Here is a 25,537-nt window from a genome sequence, read left to right as displayed (position 1 = left end):
TCAAGGCAGGGGTTCAGAGAGGAGAGAGTATGACCCAATTAGCATTTCATCAACTATTTGACCAACCATTTAAGCCGTTATGTTTAGCATGGCTTAAAGAAATCCAGAGAAAAATCAGGAATTTCATTTTGATCACAACTTTTAATAGTCTACTCCTATGGGCACTTTATGACAGTTGATAACTCAGGGCTTAGCAGAAAGTTGCTTCCTGTCCGCTTGTTGAACTCACCCCCAGTGAAAACGCCATTTCTACATCAAGAATCCTAGAGGCTGTAGCAGAAAGAATGAGAAATCCACATTTTCTATCCCTGGATGGTTAAGTTCACAGTCACAGAACTGTGCAGATATAAAGACTTTCAATCAATATATCTCTGCCTAAGCTTATGATGTCATTCTGTTCTCTGTTACTGATTTAAGTCAGTAAATTTTGAGTACAACCAATTACTTTATATATTATGGGTGGGCCTACTCCAATCAATTGAAGGCCTTAGGAGCAAAGACTAAGGTTTCCTGAAGAAAAAAGAAATTGGCCTCAAAACTGCAGCATAGAAACCCTACTAGAATTTCCAGCCTGGCCTGACCTGCAGATTGTGAACTCAACACTGACTGAAACATCAACTCATCTGAATTTTCAGACCGCCACCTTGCCCTACAGATTTTGGACTGGCTGGCCCCCACAATGGAATAAGCCAATTCCCTAAAATCTCCTCTCTCTCTCCTCTCCCTCTCAACTAGTACACATGTGTATATGTAACATCTGGATTCAGAGAAAGTGACTATAGCCAGGAGGAAGTAGAATCATGGAGAGATAAATAGGACTAGGCTATGAGAAGTGCAATGCAGGTGGTCCATCAGGAAGGGGAAGCAGCTTGTACAAAGACCAGGAGATGGGGTCTGTGCCTTTGAGGGGGAGAATGGAGGGAGACAGCCTGAGTTTGGAGACTGTGTTAGAGAGCAGTGGGTACTAAGACTGGATGGATTGGTAGGACCCAAGAACTGCTGTGTAGAAAAGAGCCTCTTCTTCTTTTTTTTTTTCCATGCAGGGGGCTTAGAATTATTGCATTTTTTAAACACTGAGTCATCTTTTCTGTAGTACTCTACAACAGAGTCCACTTCAGACTGTGCAGCTGTCCCCAGCTATCACCATATCCTCTGTCTTTCATATCCATCCCAAAAGGCATTTGCTCTTCCTAAAAGGGATGCCCTCCAAAGAAATTTTAAAAGAATCTTATCAAGGGGCCCTGGAGAAGAAAGGGATGTGAGGGTCAAGTCACAACTTTGAGGGGAAATAGAAAGAGAGCTCCTTTCTGAGAAAGGAGAATTTCAAAGAGTCCAAGAGAACCAAAAATTCAGGACCCAGGAGGGTAAGCATTCCTGTTTATGCAAGCTTCACAGACCATTTGAGTGAGTGGGTTTTTCAGGTAATATTTAAATGAATAAACAATATCCATGTCTCAGGGTCAGAAATGGTACTTTTGCAACTGATTCTGTCCCTCTTGAGAGGCTTCTGCAAGACTGAGAGGGTGGGATGACTTAATGAACATTAAAAACAATGTTATTAGGCTGGGTATGGTGGCACATGCCTGTAATTCTAGCACTTTGGGAGGCTGAGGTGGGCAGGCCCAGGAGTTTGAGACCAGTCTGGGCAACATGGCGAGACCCTGTGTCTAATAAAAATACAAAAATTTAGCCAGGCATGGTGGCACACACCTGGAGTCCCAGCTACTCGGGAGACTGAGGTGGGAAGATCACCTGAGCTCAGGAAGTTGAGGCTGCAGTGAGCCAAGATTGCACTACTGCACTCTAGCCTACATGGATAGGAGTGAGACCATGTTTGAAAAACAAAAAACTATCAAACAACAAAAAAGAAAACCCACACAGTATTTTATTTTTAAAATACTGAGGGGAGAGGAGGTGGAAAAAAAAAAGGGAAAACCTAAAACTCTCCATAATCCTACTATCAGAAAATTACACTAATGTGACAAGTGACTTTTCCCCTCTGAATCTCCAATTCCATTACTTGTTGTAAATATGAATCTTATTCCACAAACTCAGACGTGCAAAAAAAAAATACCACTTTACTTTTTACATAAAATTAATTCTAAGCCTATAGCAACTCTCTTTATCATATTAGGTAATTAGGAATTTTGGTCTCAAATATTATTGTCACCCTCAGGGATGGACAAGGGTCTCAGGGTTTTGTGTAGCACCAAATCCTAATAAGATCTCTTCAGCCATTGAACTTACTCTACAATAGCACTGCTGAGGTGTCCATGGTCTCAGACTACAAGGTCTCTTCCGGTTCTGGCTCCTCTGCTGCCGCTTTTCAAATCAGGAGAATCTTTGGTGAGGCTTTGGAATTCCCAGGTCCCTAGCCCAGCCTCCCTAGGGTCTTCCTCCTCATCAGAGTGCTCCAGAACTCAGACTAGCATTCCATTTACACTCCAAACACCTTCCCTTCTCTCTCCAGTTCCTCCAGGACACCAAGCATAATCTCCTCAATGGGTTTAGGTTTTACAAAATTCAGTACCAGAATCGGAAGTGTCTTGCAGACAACTTTGGCTTCTGGCCCTATGACAAACATCTCCCTTGTGGCAGGAGGCCACAAAAAGCCCTGACCATCTGCTTACAAGGGAGGAGGGGAAGAAACACTGGGAGGAGAAACACAAGTTAATATTCCAGAAATTATACCACCACAAACTGTTGACCGTTTGCTAAGTCTCTTTCCAGAATGTTCTTGTGCTTATAAAGCAAAAATCTCTCTACACATAAGCTTTTCTTTTTTAAGCAAAAAGGGGATTGTACTATATATATGCAGTTACAGCTTGCTTTTTTTTCACATAGTATAGTGTGGACACTATACTATGTGAAATAATAAGGACACTTCCTAGAGTGTCCTTATTTTATTTGTGACATTGGGTACTGCTCCACTGATGGGTACTCAGGTGGTTTCTATTGTTTTGCTCTTTCACACAGTGCTGTATTGTGCACATACATGTGTGTCTCTGTGTTCTTTTTCTATCATCACTTTCTAGAAGTGAACTGACTAGGTTGACCAAGTGGCTAGTGAGTCAATACAGAGGTTTATTTGCAAACAGAAGCATAGTTATCTGTTTCTCTGCACTGCGAGCCCCGGCCAACTCTGGTGGGTTGGTTAGCATCTGCTGGTTTTAGAGAAAGAGCCTGAAAATGCATTTCTCAAGATCTTAGTCTTCATACATTTGATAAAGTTGGTGGAGTTGGTGCAAAGATTATTCTAAACATCTCTCTAGTTAGCCTCGGTGAATAAGACTCTCATTATTAGTGTATAGGAAACAATAATCTGGGCTTTACAACTAACCAGCTAGGAGACCCTGGACAAACCATGTCCCCCTCGAGGTCTCAGGTAGATCATGTAAAATGGAGATGGGACACAGATAATCTCCTAAAGACTTCCTGAAGTGATATCATACATATTATCATACATCCTCTGCATTCCTAAACATACACTGTCCTGGGCAGGTAACAAGTGTCTGTCTGTAGATTGATGACAGACTTTGGGCTATATTGACTTTGCTATGCCTCTTCAGTTTCCTACTTTATATTTTTGGAATGGTATAATACATTTGTATTAGCTTGTGTTCCTCCAAAAGCTGACCCAGGGAGATGGGTTCAAGTTTAAGAGGTTTATATTTGTAAAGTGCAGGAAAGATCAGTAAGGGAGGTGGCTGATATAAGGTATGTTATCCAGCCAGCTGTCACCGGGCTTAATCCCAAAGGGCAATGCTGAGAAACAGCGTAAAACCCATGCTTCAGAGTTATCTGCCTTTAGATCAAGGGTGCTGGGGTGTTTATACATGAAATCCTATCAGCACACCTTAATGTGCTAATGTGCTAATTACCAGCACATCTAGCCTGCCATGCAAAGGCTGAGCAGCCTGCTTTGGTTTAAGGAAAAGCCTTCAGGTCAAGAGTGCAAAAAGAGTTTTCTGGAACACTAAGGGATGTGGGCATGGCCACAGTGTCTACTGTGTAACTCTCACAGTTCCCCTCACACCAGTGTTGCTTTACTCTTTTGTGTCTTTGCTCAAGTTGTATTCACTCCTTTCCCTTTCTGATCAATTTCAAATCCTCAGACTTGCTATGCTTGTGTCCTGCCTCTGCTACTTCCTAGCTGAGTGACTTTGGGCATGTTACTTAAGCTCTCTGTGCCTCAGTTTCCTCATCTGGAAATAGACATAGTGATAATTCTTATCTCATTAAACAGTTGTTAGGATCAAGTGGGAACAGTGGAAAGCATTTATGGCAGTGCCTACCACTTAATAAGTCTTCAGTAAATGTCATCATATTTATTATCCTTCAATAGCTACTTCAAGTGGTAGTGCCTTGAAGAAAGCATCCCTGAGACTCCAGGCAGGGTTAAGGGCTCAGGCCCCTTCTTAACACATTATGATGACATTTTCCATATGCAAGTTTATCTTCTCCTATGGACAGTGAGTCCAGGAAGGCGTCACTGTGGCTTACTCAGGTCTGCGTCCTCTGCAATTCTTGCAGGACCTAACCTGCCATTCTGTTATTGAGTAATAAACAGAGACTTTGCTTTCATTCACCCATAAATAAACCTTTGCTTTAAGATTCACCCTGAGTAAAACATAAATTTCATCAAACTGTAGTAATAATACACTTTCTTTATCCTAACACGTACATTGCCAACACTGCTCCCTTAAAACACACACACACACACACATGCACACACAAAACCACTGCTTAGTATTTCTGAAATCAGGTTGTCAGTCTTAATACTGAGATTTGTTTTTCATTTTATCTGCCTTTCTTTCACAAAGTAGGCTATTATTAAATAAATGCTAGACTCTAGTATTAAAATTGACAAATGTATGGTTTAGACCTCAAAGTGAAGGATAACTTGGAAATAGTTCTCGGTTGCTCTTCAAGAAGAAAACAGGTTCCTGGGGTGCCTCGCCATGTGGTGGATCTCACACTCCCGTCATTCTGCTAACACAATCCCAGGAGCTGATTCTGTTGCGTCTCGCAGGGTATCAAGTCTCATCCCGATCAAGGATGAGCAGGGCAGACTGGTAGGTCCTAGGAGTGGGAAGGGACAGAAGAACTAGTTTGATGCCATGTTGGAAGGTCAAGACAGAGACGCCAAATCAGATGTCAGGATGGAGGAGCCAACAAAATGGGCAATAGGGGACACAGTTGAGGAATGGAGTGACAGTAGCAAGAGAGTGAGAAGTAGGAACTCAGCACAGAGATGCACACCCAGCCAAGAAGTTATCTTGCATTAAATGACAGTGAGCTGGCCTGGAATGGACACCCCAAAACCAAGATCCATGGCAGAGGGGACACTGGCAGTATAGGGTCTGGCCCTGGACATCAGGTGGGTGAAGCTGTTGGGGATGGAGGAGAAGAAGGCATTGATGATGAACCATGAGCCTTGGGAGGGTTTAGTCAGATATTAAACATTGCTTCATTTAATTTCGCTTGAAAAGAAAAATAACTGTGGTTAGAATATTTTAGAACGCAGACTTGCTAGTATCACTAACCAGAAAAAAAATTGTCAAAAATATATATAAAAAAGAAAAACAAGAGCAAATCCAGATTTGAATCCAGTCTCCTTGAGTTAATAGCTGGAAGAATTTGGGCAAACAATTTGGACAAGCAAGTTCTCTGCATTTAACTTTTCATCATGAAATACACATAATATTCCTGGGCTGTTGTGAGGAATTATTAAGATAAGAAAATAATGACAGCAATGGTCTACTGAATACTTAATATTTCCAGGCACAGTACCAAGGGTTTTCCCATACTTGGTCTTATTTTCTAAAATTAGCCTACAAGGTAAGTACCATAGATTCTTATTTTACAGCTGCAAATTGAGTTTCAGTGTGATTAAGTAACTTGTGCCATGTGTCGCTAAAGAATATATATAAATCATCACACATAGAATACAGTAGGTGTTTAACACATGTGAGTTTTCTCCTTTCACTGTGCTTGCAATGCTAGCCATAGAAGATTTTAAAATTGTCTGATTTTTGAAGAAAAAATCCTTGGAAGAGCACTCCCTCTCTGCTGGACTAGAGTTTAACTATCATCATGTTCTTTGTGAATTTGATAGCCTTTTAATCCACTGAGGCCATGACCTTCTTGTAATGTGTTGACTTCTTCTACCGCCAGTGTTTCTCTCGAGGGACCTCCATCTGCATTTGTTTGTGGCTGTCTCTCTCAGTGACATTTCCTCCTTTACCTGATTCTCAAGATAATTCGTTTTTCGTTTGAGCTTCAGCAGCCTGAGAGATGATGTCAAAATCAATCAATTCTCCTACAAGCTTTGTAAACACAATCCCTTGGCTTTGCAGAAAGGGTATCTCTATTGCCCAATTCTTCCTGGAGCAGCGGGGCCACCCAAAGGAGAATCAGGAGGTTAGAACACATCCTAGAACATGAAATCTCATGCATGAGGGGATGTCAGCCTCATAGCATCTGAGTCCTAGTGTGGGAAGATGGGAGCTGAGGAGGTGTCATCCCCTGGGACTTCTGGGAGCTGCAGGTGGAACCTTAGAGCCCTTGGTCCAATGTGGATAATAAGGAGCCCTGTTAGCCATAGAAACCATCCCTGAGTCATGTCTTCCCTTCTCCTTCAATATGACCTTCTCTGGGGGTCTTCTTTGGGGGAGGCAGCAATGCCTTGGAAAGTTTGAGCTGGTTTCTGATGAGAGGTTGAGGCTGGGATCTCATGGTTATCTCCTTCCTCAAAATGGAGCCAGAAGATGCAAGCCAGCTGCCATGACCTGATTGAAGCCTGTTATGGATTTGCCTTTTAATGTGTTTGTTAAAAATTTGAATCAGGTGCAACACTTAAAATGCAAGACTTCACATGAAACTTCAGATTTCTGGCTTCCCTTGAAAAATCACACCTGATAATCCTGGGCTAGCATTTCTATGGGCAAGAGTAGGCTGGATCTAGGGAAGCCTCTTCAGGTGGGGCAGGTGCAGTCCTGTGTGCCCCAGTCCCTACCTGACCCCATGCTCCCTTAGGTTACCTGTCTTGTTCCCTGGGCATTTGAGTTTTGAAAGAAGGAACGGGAAGGAAAATAACAATAGAGTTACAAGACTTACAACCTAACACAGTTAATAACAGGAAAAGTAAAAGGCACTTCAGGTAACTATTTCCCTTACATATCACGCAAAACATCTAGTTTTGCAGAAAGATAAATTGAAGACCAGAGAAGTGAATTAAGCTGCTTAAAGTGTTGGTAAATGGTACAACCAAAATTTGAGGTTTGGTCTCTTTGACTTCAAGTCATGTGACCACAAAATCCCACTTTGCTACAGTGGCTTCCCCCAGAATCTGCTTCCCTTTGATGAATAGCATGCCCTCACGCTTCTGCATATCCAGGGCACCTGATGCCCTGTCAGGTATCAAAGAGTTAATGTTATACCAGTCATCATTCTTGATACCAAGAAAATTCAAGAGAAGTCTTGTTTTTCTCTGATGCTGGCTGGCATCCTGTCTGCTCCCTGTGTCTCTAATGAGAATGTGTACAGCGATATTCAAATAGGATAGGAGAAACTTCTTTGTGTATCACTGAGGTTACCATTTGCATTAAGGGAAAAGAGGTTCGATGACTCTCAGTTCGGCAATTCAGCAGCCATCTGTACTTCACATCACTGGCCTGAATTTTCAGCCTCATTAAATTCTTTCAGGTCATCTGGTCCCAATCTTTGTGGTTACCCAAGTATATATTTATGTCCCATGAGTTATTGCCATTTCTAACCTGTGCTTAGCTGCTCCCACCTCCCACTACCCTTAATTGAACTTGCAGTACTTCTGGCATTTTTTTTAAAGTCTTCCCTTTCCCAGTTATTTCCAAGACCCCACAGGGGTTACTGCATGTGTATCAGACACTGTGTCCCCTGAGTTTCTACATGACTTCTACCTTGTTCTGTCAAAGCTCCTGTGAGCTATTTTTGCTGGGAACCACCGTCTCCCACCGGACACCACTGCCAAGAGGTGTTTAAGATCATTTGGGGTTGCATGCACTGGTGGGTAGAATGAATGTTTCTTTCTCATGGTCTGTGTTTCACATGGCTACCAAACTGCTGGTAGTGCCATGTCTTAGGAAGCTTAGCTTGGTGGGTTTTTGTCACAACATCCCTCTGCCTCCATACATACCTTTGCATTGCTCCACAGGATTCAGAGGAGATGCCGTGGGGAACTGGGCTGGGAGATATAATACTGAGCCAGGGTTTGCTCCTTCCCTTTGATGACTAAGGCTTTATTTTTGCACCAAGACTATCTGCCTAGTGCCCTCTTCCCTTAGGCTGAGTTTTCTCCCAGGTGGCTCTTTACTCCCCTGTGCAACCCTTGCTATCTTGCCTGTATTGGGCATGACTGGCTCTAAGTGATGGATATGTCTTGGTGGCTCGGAGTCAAATTGGAACCCCTGAAATCTGTTTTTTTGTTTTCTGGGGTTTTGTTTGTTTTTTTGTTTTGACAAGGTCTCACTCTGTCACCTACTCCAGAGTGAAGTGGCACACTCTTGGCTCACTGCAGCCTCAATCTCCTGGGCTCAAGTGATCCTCCCACCTTAGCTTCCTGAGTAGCTGGCACTACAGACATATGCCACCATGTGTGGCTCATTTTGTGTATATTTTGTAGAGGTGGGGTTTTGCCATGTTGCCCAGGCTGGTCTTGAACTCTGGGCTCAAACGATCCACCTGCCTTGGCCTCAGAAAGTGCTTAGATTACAGACAGGGGCCACGATTCCTGGCCGGAACCCCTGAAATCTTAGGTGGCAGTATTTTATATAATTTTGTGTCCTTAAAGCCCAAATCATCTGAAATAGTTTTATCATACAGCCTCAACCCAGACACAGATTGGCTTAAGTGTTCCTCTAGGTGCTTGGGTATGCAGCTTCATTGTCTTCTTTCCTAAAGAAACAAGCCTGTGACTCAAAGGAGATTTTGAACTTTGGATTCTTGCATGACGTGAGCCGAGTAGCACGGTTATAAGGCTACAGACACCACTGCAATAGGTGGGACTCCTTGAGCCAGCTTAAGCCACAAGGAGGAAATGGAAGTGGAACCCAAGGAAAGGATTATGGCTAGGTCTTGGGAAGAAGGGATTGAGGCAGTGAACTTTCTCTTGTTCCTGCCTTCCTTTGTCGACTGGTTTCATCCTCTCTCTTTTTATGCAGACTGTCTACCTTTGACTCCTAGTTCACAAGGTGGCATATGACCATCCCATTCTTTTCAGGTTTACATATAATAGTTGCAGAAATATGCAAGACTTTTCTAGTCCCAATTTAAAATTCCCAAGAGGAAGAACCTGATTGTTTCTGTTTAGGTCAGTGTTCATCTCTGATTCAATCAGCTGTGTTCCATCTACCAAGTCTGTGTCTAAGGATCAAAGATAGACCAGAGAGGTTACAGTGAGCTGGACAGCCACATACACATCCATTCTACTTGACCATTTTTTTTTTTTCCCATTTTCTCACATTTACTTGTACCTTTCTGGAAAGGCACTGAGGAGTAGAGGGGCAATACTCAAGAGAAGCAATGAAGGCTAACAATAATGTTTTCTTTCTTTTCTTGTTTTTTGTTTTGTTTTGTTTTGTTTTTTGTTTGTTTGTTTGTTTGTTCTTTTCTGTGACAGGGTCTCACTCTGTCACCCAGGCTGGAGTGCAGTAGTGTGATCTCAGCTTACTGCAACCTCTGCCTCCTGGGTTCAAGTGATTCTCATGCCTCAGCCTCCTGAGCATCTGGGATTACAGGTGCACACCACCACACCAGCTAATTTCTGTATTTTTAATAGAGACGGGGTTTTGCCATGTTGGCCAGGCTGGTCTCGAACTCTTGGCCTCAAGTGATCCCCCACATCAGCTTCCCAAAGTGCTGGGATTACAAGCATGAGCCACCACACTCAACCCTAACAAAGAATCCTAGTAGCTAATATTTACTAAGCATTTCCTATGTAACAGATACTGTATTGAGTGCATCACAGGAATTATCTCACCTATTACATACAAGAAGATCTTACCATTGGTTATTATTATTAGCCTCATTTCACGTGAGGACACCAGGGTTAGGGGGCTGGCTGGACCAAGATCTATGTGGAGAGCAGAGTTCAACCCAAAATGCATGCTTTTTATCACTATATTTAGAGACAGACACACCTGGTTTCAAACCTTGAGGTTGCCACTAGCTATGTGATTTTTGAATAATCATTCTGAATCTTAGTTTCTGCATCTGTAAATGAAGATAAAAATACCTTTCTAATTAAAAATGATTTTAAACTAGGCAACTTAGGCAAATTATTCTTTCCCTTCATGTACCTGGGCTTTCCCGCCTCATCTAAGCATACTTCTTCTTTCTAATGCTCCCTGACTGTAACCAAAACCTCCAGAGCCCTTCATCCACCCTCTGATTGCCATGAATTGCCAACATCAGATAAATAGTTTAAAAAGTGGCAAGAAAGTAGGATTTCAAGTCAGAAGACTTGGATTTGAATCTTGCTTCAGCTTTGTATTAATTGTTATCATTCTGAATCATAGTTTCCCCATCTGAAAAATAAGACGTGGAGTTGTTATTATTGGTGGTGGTCTGTTCTAAGCATTAAGTGAAGAAATGCATGTCAAACGTTCTGAAAACTCAAAGACACCATACACTTGGAAGGAGTCTGTTGCAGTCTCACCAACGCACCACAATGTAGCAGTCTCTCCTTGTGAGGTATCACCCGAGACCAAGAGAACTAAGGAGTATGGACACAAAGGGTGAGGTTGGAGTGAAAGTTTAATAAGTGAATGAAGAAAGCTCTCTGCTGCAGAAAGGGGACCTGCAAGAGGGTTGCTGTTTTTCACAGTTGAATGCAAAGGCTTTTATAGGAAACTGATGAGGGCTGGGCATCTCATTTGCATAAGGCATGTATTTCTGGTAGCTCCACCCCATCCTCCTAAGGTGCATGTGGGCCCTTAGCTTGAGTTACCCATATTGCTTTGTTGCCCTTATTATGCATGTGTCAGGGGATGAAATTTTCCACTTCTGGCATGTCTGGGCAAATCACCTGTATAGCCTTTCTTATCTGTGCAGCTGTGGGCATGTCTTAGGCAAGTCCCACAGTGTAAGTTCCCTTATCTGTGCCTGCAGGCTGTTCTTTTGTTTCTAAGAATTCAATCCAGGGTGCATCCTAACTGCCTGCCTGCCTGGTTTCTTTTCTTTCTCCTCTCTCAATTCTTATTACGGCAGAAAAATTCTAGAATGACTTTTTGTCCTATAGCCTTGTTCCCAGAATGCTTTGGAAATGTAACCACCCAGTGGGTTCACCTTGCCCACTGCCTAGACAGAGCTAATTTATCAAGACAGGGGAATTGTAATAGAGAAAGAGTACTTAATGCAGAGCAAAGAGAAAAAACATAAAGGTCTTTTAAATATATATAGCTTGGATATTCATGTTTAATTAAGCAAATTTTAACCATAGAGCTCTTTTGTTTAAAGAAAATCTCTTTTAAATCTCTTATTACCAGACTCTAGTCAGGACAGCCAGTATTTCTGGCCTTTGAATTCTACCCCAGGTAACCGCCCACATGAAATTAGTAAGTTTTAATTAAGTTTATAACTTAACCATGGATACAAAAGGTGTTTTAAAGAGATGGTAAGCAGCTTTTTTTTTAAACAAGATTTAGAATATACCCAAAGGTAGTTCAGTGAAAGGAAAATTCAAGACAGGAAATCAGAAGCTATCTATGGGGTGAAAAAAAAACCTCAATAAATGGCAAAGTTACACAAATAACAAACCAGAAAGGAATCATTCTGGAAGCCAAGAATTGAACCCGGGCCACCATTGTCAAGAGATAAAACCTTAGCTACTGAGCTACACAGCATTGAGCAGTTTCTACTGCTCTCCCCCGAAGAAGTCTACAGCAGCTGATTTCAAGCTTGCAAAGGCTTTTAACTGCTCAAGATAATTTTTAGGGCTGTAATATGAACCCCCAAATTCCTGTCCTCTGGATGGTGGAGACCAAGATAAAGTACCTCTACATGGTCACAAGATTTTCATCTGGTATTGGTTTCAGGGACCCACAGCAAAGTTTCTAACTGACCAGCCTGCCGGGTTGGCTTGAAAAGCAGAATTATAGGGGTCCTAAACTCATGTTCTATCCTGTGACACCCTTCTCTCCATTACAGAAAGACAAATTCTTAGCACAAAGTGCACCAGATTTGCCACAGCCTAAGACTAGTCTCACAAATCCTTTTTTACTATTCATCAAACCTTTGCAGAGACACACAGTGACATTTATCGCTTACCACTGCCCCCCTCTAACACACACACACACACTCACACACACACACAGTGCAGAGAGACAGAGAGAAAGAGAGAGAGGCCAGACACTTTTCTGGTAAGAATTCTTGCCTTTTGTGCCAGCATATCAGGTTTCTGGGTCCCCTTTCTCTGCAGCTTCTAGAAGAATGGAGCAGCGTTTGATGGCCCTGTTCACTGTGCCATAGACGTGGGGGACCAAGCCCCATTACAAAAGAAAATGATCCTTTTCTGTTTTATGGAACCATAGGCAAAAGCTTCTCAATGTTGCAAGATGCTGCCTGATGGGCTGCATGGGGAACCAAATTAACATTTTCCATTCCAGTGGAAGCAAAATACACATAACACAACAGACATTGGTCACCTCGTTCAGCACCCAACATCGACCTGGCAAGACTCAAACTTTTTCCCGTTGGTCCCTGTTATCTTTGATCTACACAAAGTGGGGAATGGTGACCTCCATCCGAGAATTCAATGGGTGGTCTCTGGGCAAGATGAAGAGCAGTCACAAACCCGATCCAGGGCTGTTAAACTTCTTTCAGGACTCACTGAATGTGACCAGATAGATAAGGAGAGTTATCTGAGTTAGGCATGCTAGACTTCCATCAGCAATTCCTTCAGAGATCTCCTCCACATATACAAATACACACATATAGACAAGACAGACAGAAGGCTTTCCAAATCAAGATTCCTAACCAAGAATTCCAGAGTATCTCTTTCAAACTATCCTCCTATTCTATGTTTGAGAAATCTCCCTGAAATCTTCTTGATTGAGGAGAAGTCTCCCGAACCAAAACTCTTTTTACTAGTTAGGGAGAGCCAACCAAGACCCCCCAGGAGCCAAACCAAGACAGACACCCCATGTTGTAGCTACAGACACTTCACAATGGAGCTACAGAACTAGTTGCGAAAAGGAAGGAGACATTGGCAGCACCTAGGATACTCACCAACCCAGACACCCTACAGTGGGGCTATAGACAGACACCCTGTGATAGGGCTACAGTTATAGGACGTCTCCCCAGGACTATTTCTCTATTGCAATTAAATCCATGCCCATTGGGTCGGGAGTGCCCCGTCAGTAGAGAGAGTACCAGAGTCAGCTCCCAGTCCAAGTGAACTAGGTGGCTGCTTGGGCTGGCCTCTGGATCCATTGCTGGAGGGGGCTACTGAACCACGGGCAGGTAGCCACAAGGGCAATCCTGGATGAGCCTCTAAATTTGTAACCACCCAATGGGTTCACCTTGCCCACTGCTTAGACAGAGCTGATTTATTAAGACAGGGGAATTGCAATAGAGAAAGAGTAATTCACCCAGAGCCAGCTGTGCAGGAGACTGGAGTTTTATTATTACTCAAATCAGTCTCCCCAAAAATTCGGGGATCAGAGTTTTCAAGGATAATTTGGTGGGTAGGGGCCAGTGAATCAGGAGTGCTGATTGGTTGGCTCAGGGATGAAATAACAGGGAGTCAATGCTCTTCTCTTATGCTGAGTCAGTTCCTGGGTAGAGACCACAGAACTGGTTGGCAGGTCCAGGTGGAGCCGTCCAGTTGGTAGAAATACAAAAACCTGAAAAGATATCTCAAAAGCCCCATCTTAGGTTCACAATAGTGATGTTACCTTTAAGAGTAACTGGGGAAGTTGCAAATCTTCTGACCTCCGGAATTATGGCTGGTAGTATCTAGAATTCCAGCCCCTCTCATTCTAACTCGGTGGCTGGTGGCCTTTCTTTCATTTTACAAGAACAGTTTAGTTTTGGGGAAGGGCTATTATTTAAACTATAAACTAAATTCCTTCCCAAGGTTAGTTCAGCCTACGCCCAGGAGTGGACAAGGACAGCTTAGAGGTTAGAAGCAAGATGGAGTTGGTTATGTCTGATATCTTTCACTGTCATAATTTCCTTAGTTATAATTTTGCAAAAGCGGTTTCGGGAAGGCCATTGTTTGCACAGTATTTTCATATACTTAATTTGTAGCTGCATATGTTTGCATGTCTTACTTTTTAAGTGGCAGGAGTTTTGAGTCTAGGGTGTGTCTTTCAAGTTTCTTTACAGAACTTAGAAATAATGGATGTTTAATAAACGCTAGATGTACAGATAACATTCAAGCTTTCTATGCATCTGTCTTTCATGTTTTTGTTGGGATGTTTTTCAACAGTCTGGAGACCTCTTAACAATGGAGTGAAAGGCTTTGAAAAATCTCCAAAAGCCTGTATAAGTGCAAAAGTATTTTAAATTTACAGGAGGTGCTATTACTAATACTGTGCAATTACTAATACTGTGCAAATTTATGAGTAGTTGTGGAAATAATAACTATGAGCAAAAATGCTTTTATTTCTGTTTTGTTCTTTGCATTGTGCAAATACGGCCTATATAAATCAAATTTCTACATTTCTGCATCCTGTGTGCCTTAAGACATATGTTGAGATATCAAAAGAAGAAAAAAACATATAACAACATGGAATCACAAAAGGTTGGAGCTTAAAGATCATTATGTTCAGCCCTGCCATTGTGCAGACAAGTAGACTAAGTCTAAGGGACATAAAATGACTGGCCTAAGGTCACACAGCAAAATAGTAATCTTTTTTCTGTCGTTATTCGTTCTCTGAAATATGTGGGTGTGTTTAGTATTGTTGACATTTCCTTGAAAAAAGAACAATTTTTAAAATGAAATCTTTTCTTTCCAGGGCTAGAGCAATGTATCTTAGGCTCACTTAAGGAAGCTGTAGAAATGAGCCCAAGGAGGGAAACCAGAAGAGCCCCCCAGGCTCACCAGTTGTTTGTTGGCTCCCTACAAACATGTCATTCAAGTGGCTAATCTTACAACAGCACAAATGCATCTAACCAGGTGAGTTTCTTTGAGTCACTTCAAATAATTATTTCTTGAGCATCTACTTCATGCCAATGGTGTGCTAGATTCTATAAGAAAATAAATGTGAATTATTCCCAGATAAAAATAAATAACAATCAGGCTGCGTACAGTGGCTCATGCCTATAATCCCAGAACTTTGAGAGGCCGAGCGGGATGTATCACTGGAGGTCAGGAGTTCGAGACCAGCTTGGCCAACATGGTGAAACCCCATCACTACTGGAAATGCAAAAATTAAGTGGGCATGGTGGCACACACCTGCAATCCCAGCTACTCAGGAGGCTGAGGCATGAGAAACGCTTGAATCCAGGAGGCGGAGGTTGCAATGAGCCGAGATCACACCATTGCACTCCAGCCTGGGCAACAGAGTGAGACTCCATCTTAATAAATGAATAAATAAATAACAATCAGAGAATAGAATCAATATAGCCCAGTGGACAAGACCATGGATTATGGAGCCAGACTAGCTACTTACTAGCAGAATGATTAATTTTGAGCAAGACCCTTAAGCTCTTTGGGAGTCAGGTTCTTCATGTATAAAGTGTGGCTTACTTAATAGTTTCTGTGAAGTTGTGAATTTAACAAATATCAAGCTCCTTGCCAAAGCTAACTAATTTGCTAATCACTGATTTTGCAAAGCGTGTTGTGGAGATGTGGCTGGACAGGTTTGCCATCAGAGTCGATATACCGTTGTATTAAAAACAAGACAAAAAAAAGCTGCCAAGTTCTTTGGTGAGTCGTTGGTTAGTCTGAAATCTTTGCAAGATGCTGATGCTCAAGCTGTTGACATACTCATTGCCTACTTTAACAACTGTCAGAGAAACATGATATGGGGTAAGGAGATGCTTTTTAAAAATCATTCATAGACTTCTGTAAAATGCAAGATAAATTAAAGTTATTTTAACAGTGGAAAAAAAAACAAATATCAGGTGCTTTCAGGGTCCGACATATAATAAGTGCTATAGTAACAGTTATTTTACATTTATTATCTCCCTGGGTCTCACCCTAAGCCTATGAAGTAGGTACCATCCACCTTTTATAGAGGAGTAAACTGAAGTTAAGAGGTCAAGCAGCCTGCTTAGGTCACCCTGCAACCAGCAACAGAGCCAAAAGTCAAGCCCAGGTCTGTCCGACAGCCAGGCCTGGCCTCGTAAACACTGTTCTGTGTGCTGTCCTCAGACACAAACCTTGCTCTCCAGAAAGTCATATTCTAGAAGCCTTATTGCAGGGCTGAAAACACTAAGTGCCATAGAGAGATAGAAATAATGTGGATGGGGATTTCACAACAGGGCCTGTGGGAAATTGTTTCCAGCTTAGAAAATCAGAGGAAATTTTAAGGAAGAAGTGGAACTTGAGTCTTGAATGATTTATTTGTGCAGAAGCAGGAGTGAGACAAACCAAAAACCAGCGATGAGAGGGGTGAGGTATAGTTTGGAAACAGGCACTAGATGGTTCAATAAAAGTGGACCCTGGGATATGTGCAGGAGAGCAGGGAAGAGTGAGGCCTGCAACCCTCCCTAGGTGAAGTCAGATCACAAGGGGCCTCAAGTACCAAGCTAAAGAGTGTGCATCTAAAATCGAAGGTCCTTAAATAGCTTTTTAAAAGACTAAATGGGGGGAAAAAAAAGACCAAATGGGAAAAAGGAAAAAATAAGACCTAAGACTTTGAGACATGGTATTATTTGTCAGTAAGAATTGGGGGAATATGGGCTTATTAACCTAGTTAGTTCTCTTCTGAAAAAGCCACATAGGTTTTACAGAAAAAAAAGAAGTTGATTTTGTAAACAACATAATTGTTCATTTGAAGAGTTGAAGCATTTTTTCTGAAATGTGATATAATTTTTATATTTAAGTTAAAATGCAATTATAGGTATTTTTCCTTGATTGGATGAAATAGATCTAGAATTTAAATTTTATTTGTGAATTGTTTCCCTCCCTCCCTCCCCCTCTCCTTTCCTTCCGTCCACTTGCATTTGTGTTTGGTTCACTCCTCTCTCTTAGACAATAGGTATTTTCTCGGTTCTTAATCCCAATTTCTCCTTCATGTTTTGAGTGCTGTTTTATGTTTCAATTTCATATTTATTGTAATATGAACCCTCAGCCACTAGGACATCCAACATCCCTAGAATGGCAGAGTTGAAATGAACAGTAGAGATGATCTATTCTAACATTCATCTTACAGCTGAGACAATGAAGGCTCAGAGAAAGAACATGACTTTTTCAAAAACACAGAGTGAGTTCAAGGCAGAAATGGGACTTGGACTTGTTTTCTGGCTCCTTTCTAGTGCCCATTTCAGTGCATCATCTGAGCACATGTGTAGGCAGGGCTCTGGGCCTTTACCTTCTTGAGAATGGTTTAGGGAGTCTCAATAGACTTCTCATGTACTGCTGCAGGACTTAGAATCTATGAAGTATTTAGAGCTGGAGGGAACCTTAAGATCCTCAAATTCAGCATCCTCCTGGCTATGGTCTAAATGGTCCCTCCAAAATTCATGTGTTGAAAAGAATCCCCTGTGCAACAGTGTTGGGAGGTGGGGCCTTTGTGGGAGATGTTTAGGTAAACAGACTAATGCCACTATAAAAGGGCTTGATGAGAGTTTGGCCCGTTTTCACTCTCCCATCCCTTCTTCTCCGTGAGAACACAGTGTCCTCCCATCTGAAAAATGCAGCAATCAAGGTGCCGTCTAAACAGAGAGCAGCCCTTACCAGACAGCTGAACCTGCTGGTGCCATGATCTTGGACCTCCCAGCCTCCATAACAGTCAGAAATAAATTTCCATTCTTTATAAATTACCCAGTCTCAGCAGTTCTGTAAAAACAATACAAATGGGTGAAGAAACTCCTTTTGCAGAGGAGAAGACCAAAGCTGAAAGAAGTGAGGGGGGACATGCTTAGCTTATGTGGCTGGAGACGTACAGAGCAAGGTCAGGGATTCCAATCTGCTGACTCGAGGCCCATGCTTTCACTCTGTACATGCTCATCCTTATTTTCAAAGTCTCCAGTTCAAAAATTCTTCTCTTTACAGTCACATATACTGAAAGGAATTCTGCTTCACAATGCCTGGAGAAGCTTCAAGTGGAGTGTGTCCAAATCAGAAGGAAACAATTCCCTTGGTTCTCCTCTGGATGTCAGCGCAGGTTGGTGTGCGGTGAAGGTGGGGGTGTGGAAAGCTGGCCAATTCTGCTTTACAAGTTCTTTATTCTCTCATACCCAGGAGGTATCACAGCCACTGAATTCTTGGTGAAACCAGAACCTAAAACAGTAAAAGTGGAGTTGGGAACCTGGGGAAGCAATACTCAACCAAGCCAAAACTAAGATTGCATATTTACATAGCATGGCTGTAGCCATGTTGTTCTTCACACTCACAGAGTGAACACACAGCTCAAGGCTCAGTGGCCAGACTGTGTGGTGGGGGTGGGATGTGGCAAGGTATGCATGCATGTGAAAGAACAGTGTAAACTCTAAAACATCTACAACAGGGAAAAGCAAAAAGAAATCCGTATTTCTCCCTCTGATTATCTTGGTTTCTCTCCTCTGTCATGGATTAGACCCAGAGAAGAGTATTAGTCCAAATCTCCAGCAACTGTTCATCATTTTTAACCTTTCCTGCCTGGTAAAATAACCTGGGAGCTTTGAAAATAATATTGATGCCTGAGCTTCACCCCCAGAGATTCTGATTTACCTGATGCAGGTTGGGGTCTACAATTCATGATTTTTTTTAAACTCCCCAGATGCCTAATGTGCAACTAGGGTGGAGAATTACTTAATTAGACTATTAAATAGCTTTCCCTGACTGCTGGGATCCCTTCCTTGGCTGCTGCGAACAATGTTGTAGCCACTTAGGGCTAAATACACTTGTAATGTGGTCTTACACTGCATTCATTCAATTTAATAGACACTCGTTGAGTGCTTTCTGGTACATGGCTAGGTGAACTGCAGTGGGTACATAGGTGAATGACAATGTCCACTGCTCTAGAAGAGTTTATACAAATAACTGTGGCTTAGTAAGGGAGCAATTATTTTTCCCAAGAAAATGCTAAAGGCTTCATGCAATTGAACCTTGAACATATAGAAACATTTTTTATATTCATAGAAAATTCATTTGTTAAGAGAAACCTGCCTAATCGAAAATTTGCTTTGATAAGTCTACCATGGTATACAAACAAGCCGTGGACTAGTGCCTGGGTTTGAAAAGTGAAAGCTTCTCTGCATAATAGGGAGTGAGAGCAGGTGATTAGCACTAAATGTTATGTAGGGAAATGGTCAAAAGGACACTTAATGACTTTTAGAGATGGGGTCTCAATCTGTCACCCAGGCTGGAGTGTAATGGCATGATCTTAGCTCACTGCAGCCTCAAACTCGTGGGCTCAAGTGACCCTCTCGCTTCAGCCTCCTGAGTAACTGGGACTACAGGCACATGACACCACACCCAGCTATATATTTTTTTAAAATTTTTTTTTCTTTTATTATTATTATTATTATTATTATTATTATTATTATACTTTAGGTTTTCTGGTACATGTGCGCAATGTGCAGGTAAGTTACATATGTATACATGTGCCATGCTGGTGCGCTGCACCCACCAACTCGTCATCTAGCATTAGGTATATCTGCCAATGCTATCCCTCCCCCCTCCCCCCACCCCACAACAGTCCCCAGAGTGTGATGTTCCCCTTCCTGTGTCCATGTGTTCTCATTGTTCAATTCCCACCTATGAGTGAGAATATGCGGTGTTTGGTTTTTTGTTCTTGTGATAGTTTACTGAGAATGATGATTTCCAATTTCATCCATGTCCCTACAAAGGACGTGAACTCATCATTTTTTATGGCTGCATAGTATTCCATGGTGTATATGTGCCACATTTTCTGAATCCAGTCTATCATTGTTGGACATTTGGGTTGGTTCCAAGTCTTTGCTATTGTGAATAATGCCGCAATAAACATACGTGTGCATGTGTCTTTATAGCAGCATGATTTATAGTCCTTTGGGTATATACCCAGTAATGGGATGGCTGGGTCGAATGGAATTTCTAGTTCTAGATCCCTGAGGAATCGCCACACTGACTTCCACAAGGGTTGAACTAGTTTACAGTCCCAGCAACAGTGTAAAAGTGTTCCTATTTCTCCACATCCTCTCCAGCACCTGTTGTTTCCTGACTTTTTAATGATTGCCATTCTAACTGGTGTGAGATGGTATCTCATTGTGGTTTTGATTTGCATTTCTCTGATGGCCAGTGATGGTGAGCATTTTTTCATGTGTTTTTTGGCTGCATAAATGTCTTCTTTTGAGAAGTGTCTGTTCATGTCCTTCGCCCACTTTTTGATGGGGTTGTTTGTTTTTTTCTTGTAAATTTGTTGGAGTTCATTGTAGATTCTGGATATTAGCCCTTTGTCAGATGAGTAGGTTGCGAAAATTTTCTCCCATTTTGTAGGTTGCCTGTTCACTCTGATGGTAGTTTCTTTTGCTGTGCAGAAGCTCTTGAGTTTAATTAGATCCCATTTGTCAATTTTGGCTTTTGTTGCCATTGCTTTTGGTGTTTTAGACATGAAGTCCTTGCCCATGCCTATGTCCTGAATGGTAATGCCTAGGTTTTCTTCTAGGGTTTTTATGGTTTTAGGTCTAACATTTAAGTCTTTAATCCATCTTGAATTGATTTTTGTATAAGGTGTAAGGAAGGGATCCAGTTTCAGCTTTCTACATATGGCTAGCCAGTTTTCCCAGCACCATTTATTAAATAGGGAATCCTTTCCCCATTTCTTGTTTTTGTCAGGTTTGTCAAAGATCAGATACTTGTAGATATGTGGCATTATTTCTGACGGCTGTGTTCTGTTCCATTGATCTATATCTCTGTTTTGGTACCAGTACCATGCTGTTTTGGTTACTGTAGCCTTGTAGTATAGTTTGAAGTCAGGTAGTGTGATGCCTCCAGCTTTGTTCTTTTGGCTTAGGATTGACTTGGCGATGCGGGCTCTTTTTTGGTTCCATATGAACTTTAAAGTAGTTTTTTCCAATTCTGTGAAGAAAGTCATTGGTAGCTTGATGGGGATGGCATTGAATCTGTAAATTACCTTGGGAAGGATGGCCATTTTCATGATATTGATTCTTCCTACCCATGAGCATGGAATGTTCTTCCATTTGTTTGTATCCTCTTTTATTTCCTTGAGCAGTGGTTTGTAGTTCTCCTTGAAGAGGTCTTTCACATCCCTTGTAAGTTGGATTCCTAGGTATTTTATTCTCTTTGAAGCAATTGTGAATGGGAGTTCACTCATGATTTGGCTCTCTATTTGTCTGTTATTGATGTATAAGAATGCTTGTGATTTTTGCACATTGATTTTGTATCCTGAGACTTTGCTGAAGTTGCTTATCAGCTTAAGGAGATTTTGGGCTGAGACAATGGGGTTTTCTAGATATACTATCATGTCATCTGCAAACAGGGACAATTTGACTTCCTCTTTTCCTAATTGAATACCCTTGATTTCCTTCTCCTGCCTAATTGCCCTGGCCAGAACTTCCAACACTATGTTGAATAGAAGTGGTGAGAGAGGGCATCCCTGTCTTGTGCCAGTTTTCAAAGGGAATGCTTCCAGTTTTTGCCCATTCAGTATGATATTGGCTGTGGGTTTGTCATAAATAGCTCTTATTATTTTGAGATACGTCCCATCAATTCCTAATTTATTGAGAGTTTTTAGCATGAAGGGTTGTTGAATTTTGTCAAAGGCCTTTTCTGCATCTATTGAGATAATCATGTGGTTTTTGTCTTTGGTTCTGTTTATATGCTGGATTACATTTATTGATTTGTGTATATTGAACCAGCCTTGCATCCCAGGGATGAAGCCCACTTGATCATGGTGGATAAGCTTTTTGATGTGCTGCTGGATTCTGTTTGCCAGTATCTTATTGAGGATTTTCGCATCAATGTTCATCAAGGATACTGGTCTAAAATTCTCTTTTTTTGTTGTGTCTCTGCCAGGCTTTGGTATCAGGATGATGCTGGCCTCATAAAATGAGTTAGGGAGGATTCCCTCTTTTTCTATTGATTGGAATAGTTTCAGAAGGAATGGTACCAGCTCCTCCTTGTACCTCTGGTAGAATTCGGCTGTGAACCCATCTGGTCCTGGACTTTTTTTGGTTGGTAAGCTATTGATTATTGCCACAATTTCAGCTCCTGTTATTGGTCTATTCAGAGATTCAACTTCTTCCTGGTTTAGTCTTGGGAGGGTGTATGTGTTGAGGAATTTATCCATTTCTTCTAGATTTTCTAGTTTATTTGCATAGAGGTGTTTGTAATATTCTCTGATGGTAGTTTGTATTTCTGTGGGATCGGTGGTGATATCCCCTTTATCATTTTTTATTGCATCTATTTGATTCTTCTCTCTTTTTTTCTTTATTAATCTTGCTAGCGGTCTATCAATTTTGTTGATCCTTTCAAAAAACCAGCTCCTGGATTCATTGATTTTTTGAAGGGTTTTTTTTGTCTCTATTTCCTTCAGTTCTGCTCTGATTTTAGTTATTTCTTGCCTTCTGCTAGCTTTTGAATGTGTTTGCTCTTGCTTTTCTAGTTCTTTTAATTGTGATGTTAGGGTGTCAATTTTGGATCTTTCCTGCTTTCTCTTGTGGGCATTTAGTGCTATAAATTTCCCTCTACACACTGCTTTGAATGCATCCCAGAGATTCTGGTATGTTGTGTCTTGGTTCTCGTTGGTTTCAAAGAACATCTTTATTTCTGCCTTCATTTCGTTATGTACCCAGTAGTCATTCAGGAGCAGGTTGTTCAGTTTCCACGTAGTTGAGCGGTTTTGAGTGAGATTCTTAATCCTGAGTTCTAGCTTGATTGCACTGTGATCTGAGAGACAGTTTGTTACAATTTCTGTTCTTTTACATTTATTGAGGAGAGCTTTACTTCCAAGTATATGGTCAATTTTGGAATAGGTGTGGTGTGGTGCTGAAAAAAATGTATATTCTGTTGATTTGGGGTGGAGAGTTCTGTAGATGTCTATTAGGTCCGCTTGGTGCAGAGCTGAGTTCAATTCCTGGGTATCCTTGTTGACTTTCTGTCTCGTTGATCTGTCTAATGTTGACAGTGGGGTGTTAAAGTCTCCCATTATTAATGTGTGGGAGTCTAAGTCTCTTTGTAGGTCACTCAGGACTTGCTTTATGAATCTGGGTGCTCCTGTATTGGGTGCATATATATTTAGGATAGTTAGCTCTTCTTGTTGAATTAATCTCTTTACCATTATGTAATGGCCTTCTTTGTCTCTTTTGATCTTTGTTGGTTTAAAGTCTGTTTTATCAGAGACTAGGATTGCAACCCCTGCCTTTTTTTGTTTTCCATTTGCTTGGTAGATCTTCCTCCATCCTTTTATTTTGAGCCTATGTGTGTCTCTGCACGTGAGATGGGTTTCCTGAATACAGCACACTGATGGGTCTTGAGTCTTTATCCAGTTTGCCAGTCTGTGTCTTTTAATTGGAGCATTTAGTCCATTTACATTTAAAGTTAATATTGTTATGTGTGAATTTGATCCTGTCATTATGATGTTAGCTGGATATTTTGCTCGTTAGTTGATGCAGTCTCTTCCTAGTCTCGATGTTCTTTACATTTCGGTATGATTTTGCAGTGGCTGGTACCGGTTGTGCCTTTCCATGTTTAGCGCTTCCTTCAGGAGCTCTTTTAGGGCAGGCCTGGTGGTGACAAAATCTCTCAGCATTTGCTTGTCTGTAAAGTATTTTATTTCTCCTTCACTTATGAAGCTTAGTTTGGCAGGATATGAAATTCTGGGTTGAAAATTCTTTTCTTTAAGAATGTTGAATATTGGCCCCCACTCTCTTCTGGCTTGTAGGGTTTCTGCCGAGAGATCCGCTGTTAGTCTGATGGGCTTCCCTTTGATGGTAACCCGACCTTTCTCTCTGGCTGCCCTCAACTTTGGTGAATCTGACAATTATGTGTCTTGGAGTTGCTCTTCTCGAGGAGTATCTTTGTGGCGTTCTCTGTATTTCCTGAATCTGAATGTTGGCCTGCCTTGCTAGATTGGGGAAGTTCTCCTGGATAATATCCTGCAGAGTGTTTTCCAACTTGTTTCCATTCTCCCCGTCACTTTCAGGTACACCAATCAGACGTAGATTTGGTCTTTTCACATAGTCCCACATTTCTTGGAGGCTTTGCTCGTTTCTTTTTATTCTTTTTTCTCTAAACTTCCCTTCTTGCTTCATTTCATTCATTTCATCTTCCAGGGCTGATACCCTTTCTTCCATTTGATCGCATCGGCTCCTGAGGCTTCTGCATTCTTCACGTAGTTCTTGAGCCTTGGTTTTCAGCTCCATCAGCTCCTTTAAGCACTTCTCTGTATTGGTTATTCTAGTTATACATTCTTCTAAATTTTTTTCAAAGTTTTCAACTTCTTTGCCTTTGGTTTGAATATCCTCCCGTAGCTCGGAGTAATTTGATCGTCTGAAGCCTTCTTCTCTCAGCTCGTCAAAGTCATTCTCCATCCAGCTTTGTTCCATTGCTGGTGAGGAACTGCGTTCCTTTGGAGGAGGAGAGGTACTCTGGTTTTTAGAGTTTCCAGTTTTTCTGCTCTGTTTTTTCCCCATCTTTGTGGTTTTATCTACTTTTGGTCTTTGATGATGGTGATGTACAGATGGGTTTTTGGTGTGGATGTCCTTTCTGTTTGTTTTCCTTCTAACAGACAGAACCCTCAGCTGCAGGTCTGTTGGAGTACCTGGCCGGCCGTGTGAGGTGTCAGTCTGCCCCTGCTGGGGGGTGCCTCCCAGTTAGGCTGCTCGGGGGTCAGGGGTCAGGGACCCACTTGAGGAGGCAGTCAGCCCGTTCTCAGATCTCCAGCTGCGTGCTGGGAGAACCACTGCTCTCCTCAAAGCTGTCAGACAGGGACATTTAAGTCTGCAGAGGTTACTGCTGTCTTTTTGTTTGTCTGTGCCCTGCCCCCAGAGGTGGAGCCTACAGAGGCAGGCAGGCCTCCTTGAGCTGTGGTGGGCTCCACCCAGTTCAAGCTTCCTGGCTGCTTTGTTTACCTAAGCGAGCCTGGGCAATGGCGGGCGCCCCTCCCCCAGCCTCGCTGCCGACTTGCTGTTTGATCTCAGACTGCTGTGCTAGCAATCAGCGAGACTCCGTGGGCGTAGGACCCTCTGAGCCAGGTGCGGGCTATACTCTCCTGGGGCACCGTTTCCTAAGCCCGTCGGAAAAGCACAGTATTCGGGTGGGAGTGGGCCCGATTTTCCAGGTGCCGTCTGTCACCCCTGGAAAGGGAACTCCTTTACCCCTTGCGCTTCCTGAGTGAGGCAATGCCTCGCCCCTGCTTCGGCTGGCGCACGGTGCACTCACCCACTGACCTGCGCCCACTGT

General features: G+C 42.1%; 1 long non-coding RNA gene across 5 annotated transcripts in view; it reads left to right on the top strand.

The window, feature by feature from the left end:
- Window positions 1-25,537, top strand: part of LOC129048656 (uncharacterized) — a 194,859-nt gene that overhangs the window by 110,778 nt on the left and 58,544 nt on the right. For all 5 annotated transcript variants that reach the window (XR_010141868.1, XR_010141869.1, XR_010141865.1 and 2 more), the window contains exons 3-4: window positions 15,000-15,160; window positions 18,206-18,317. This is a non-coding gene — a long non-coding RNA (uncharacterized LOC129048656). The remainder of the gene's footprint in view (window positions 1-14,999; window positions 15,161-18,205; window positions 18,318-25,537) is intronic.

The sequence above is a fragment of the Pongo abelii genome, chromosome 9 (genome assembly GCF_028885655.2).
Source record: "Pongo abelii isolate AG06213 chromosome 9, NHGRI_mPonAbe1-v2.0_pri, whole genome shotgun sequence".
Taxonomy (NCBI): domain Eukaryota; kingdom Metazoa; phylum Chordata; class Mammalia; order Primates; family Hominidae; genus Pongo; species Pongo abelii.
This window is presented reverse-complemented; position numbering and strand designations above follow the sequence as displayed.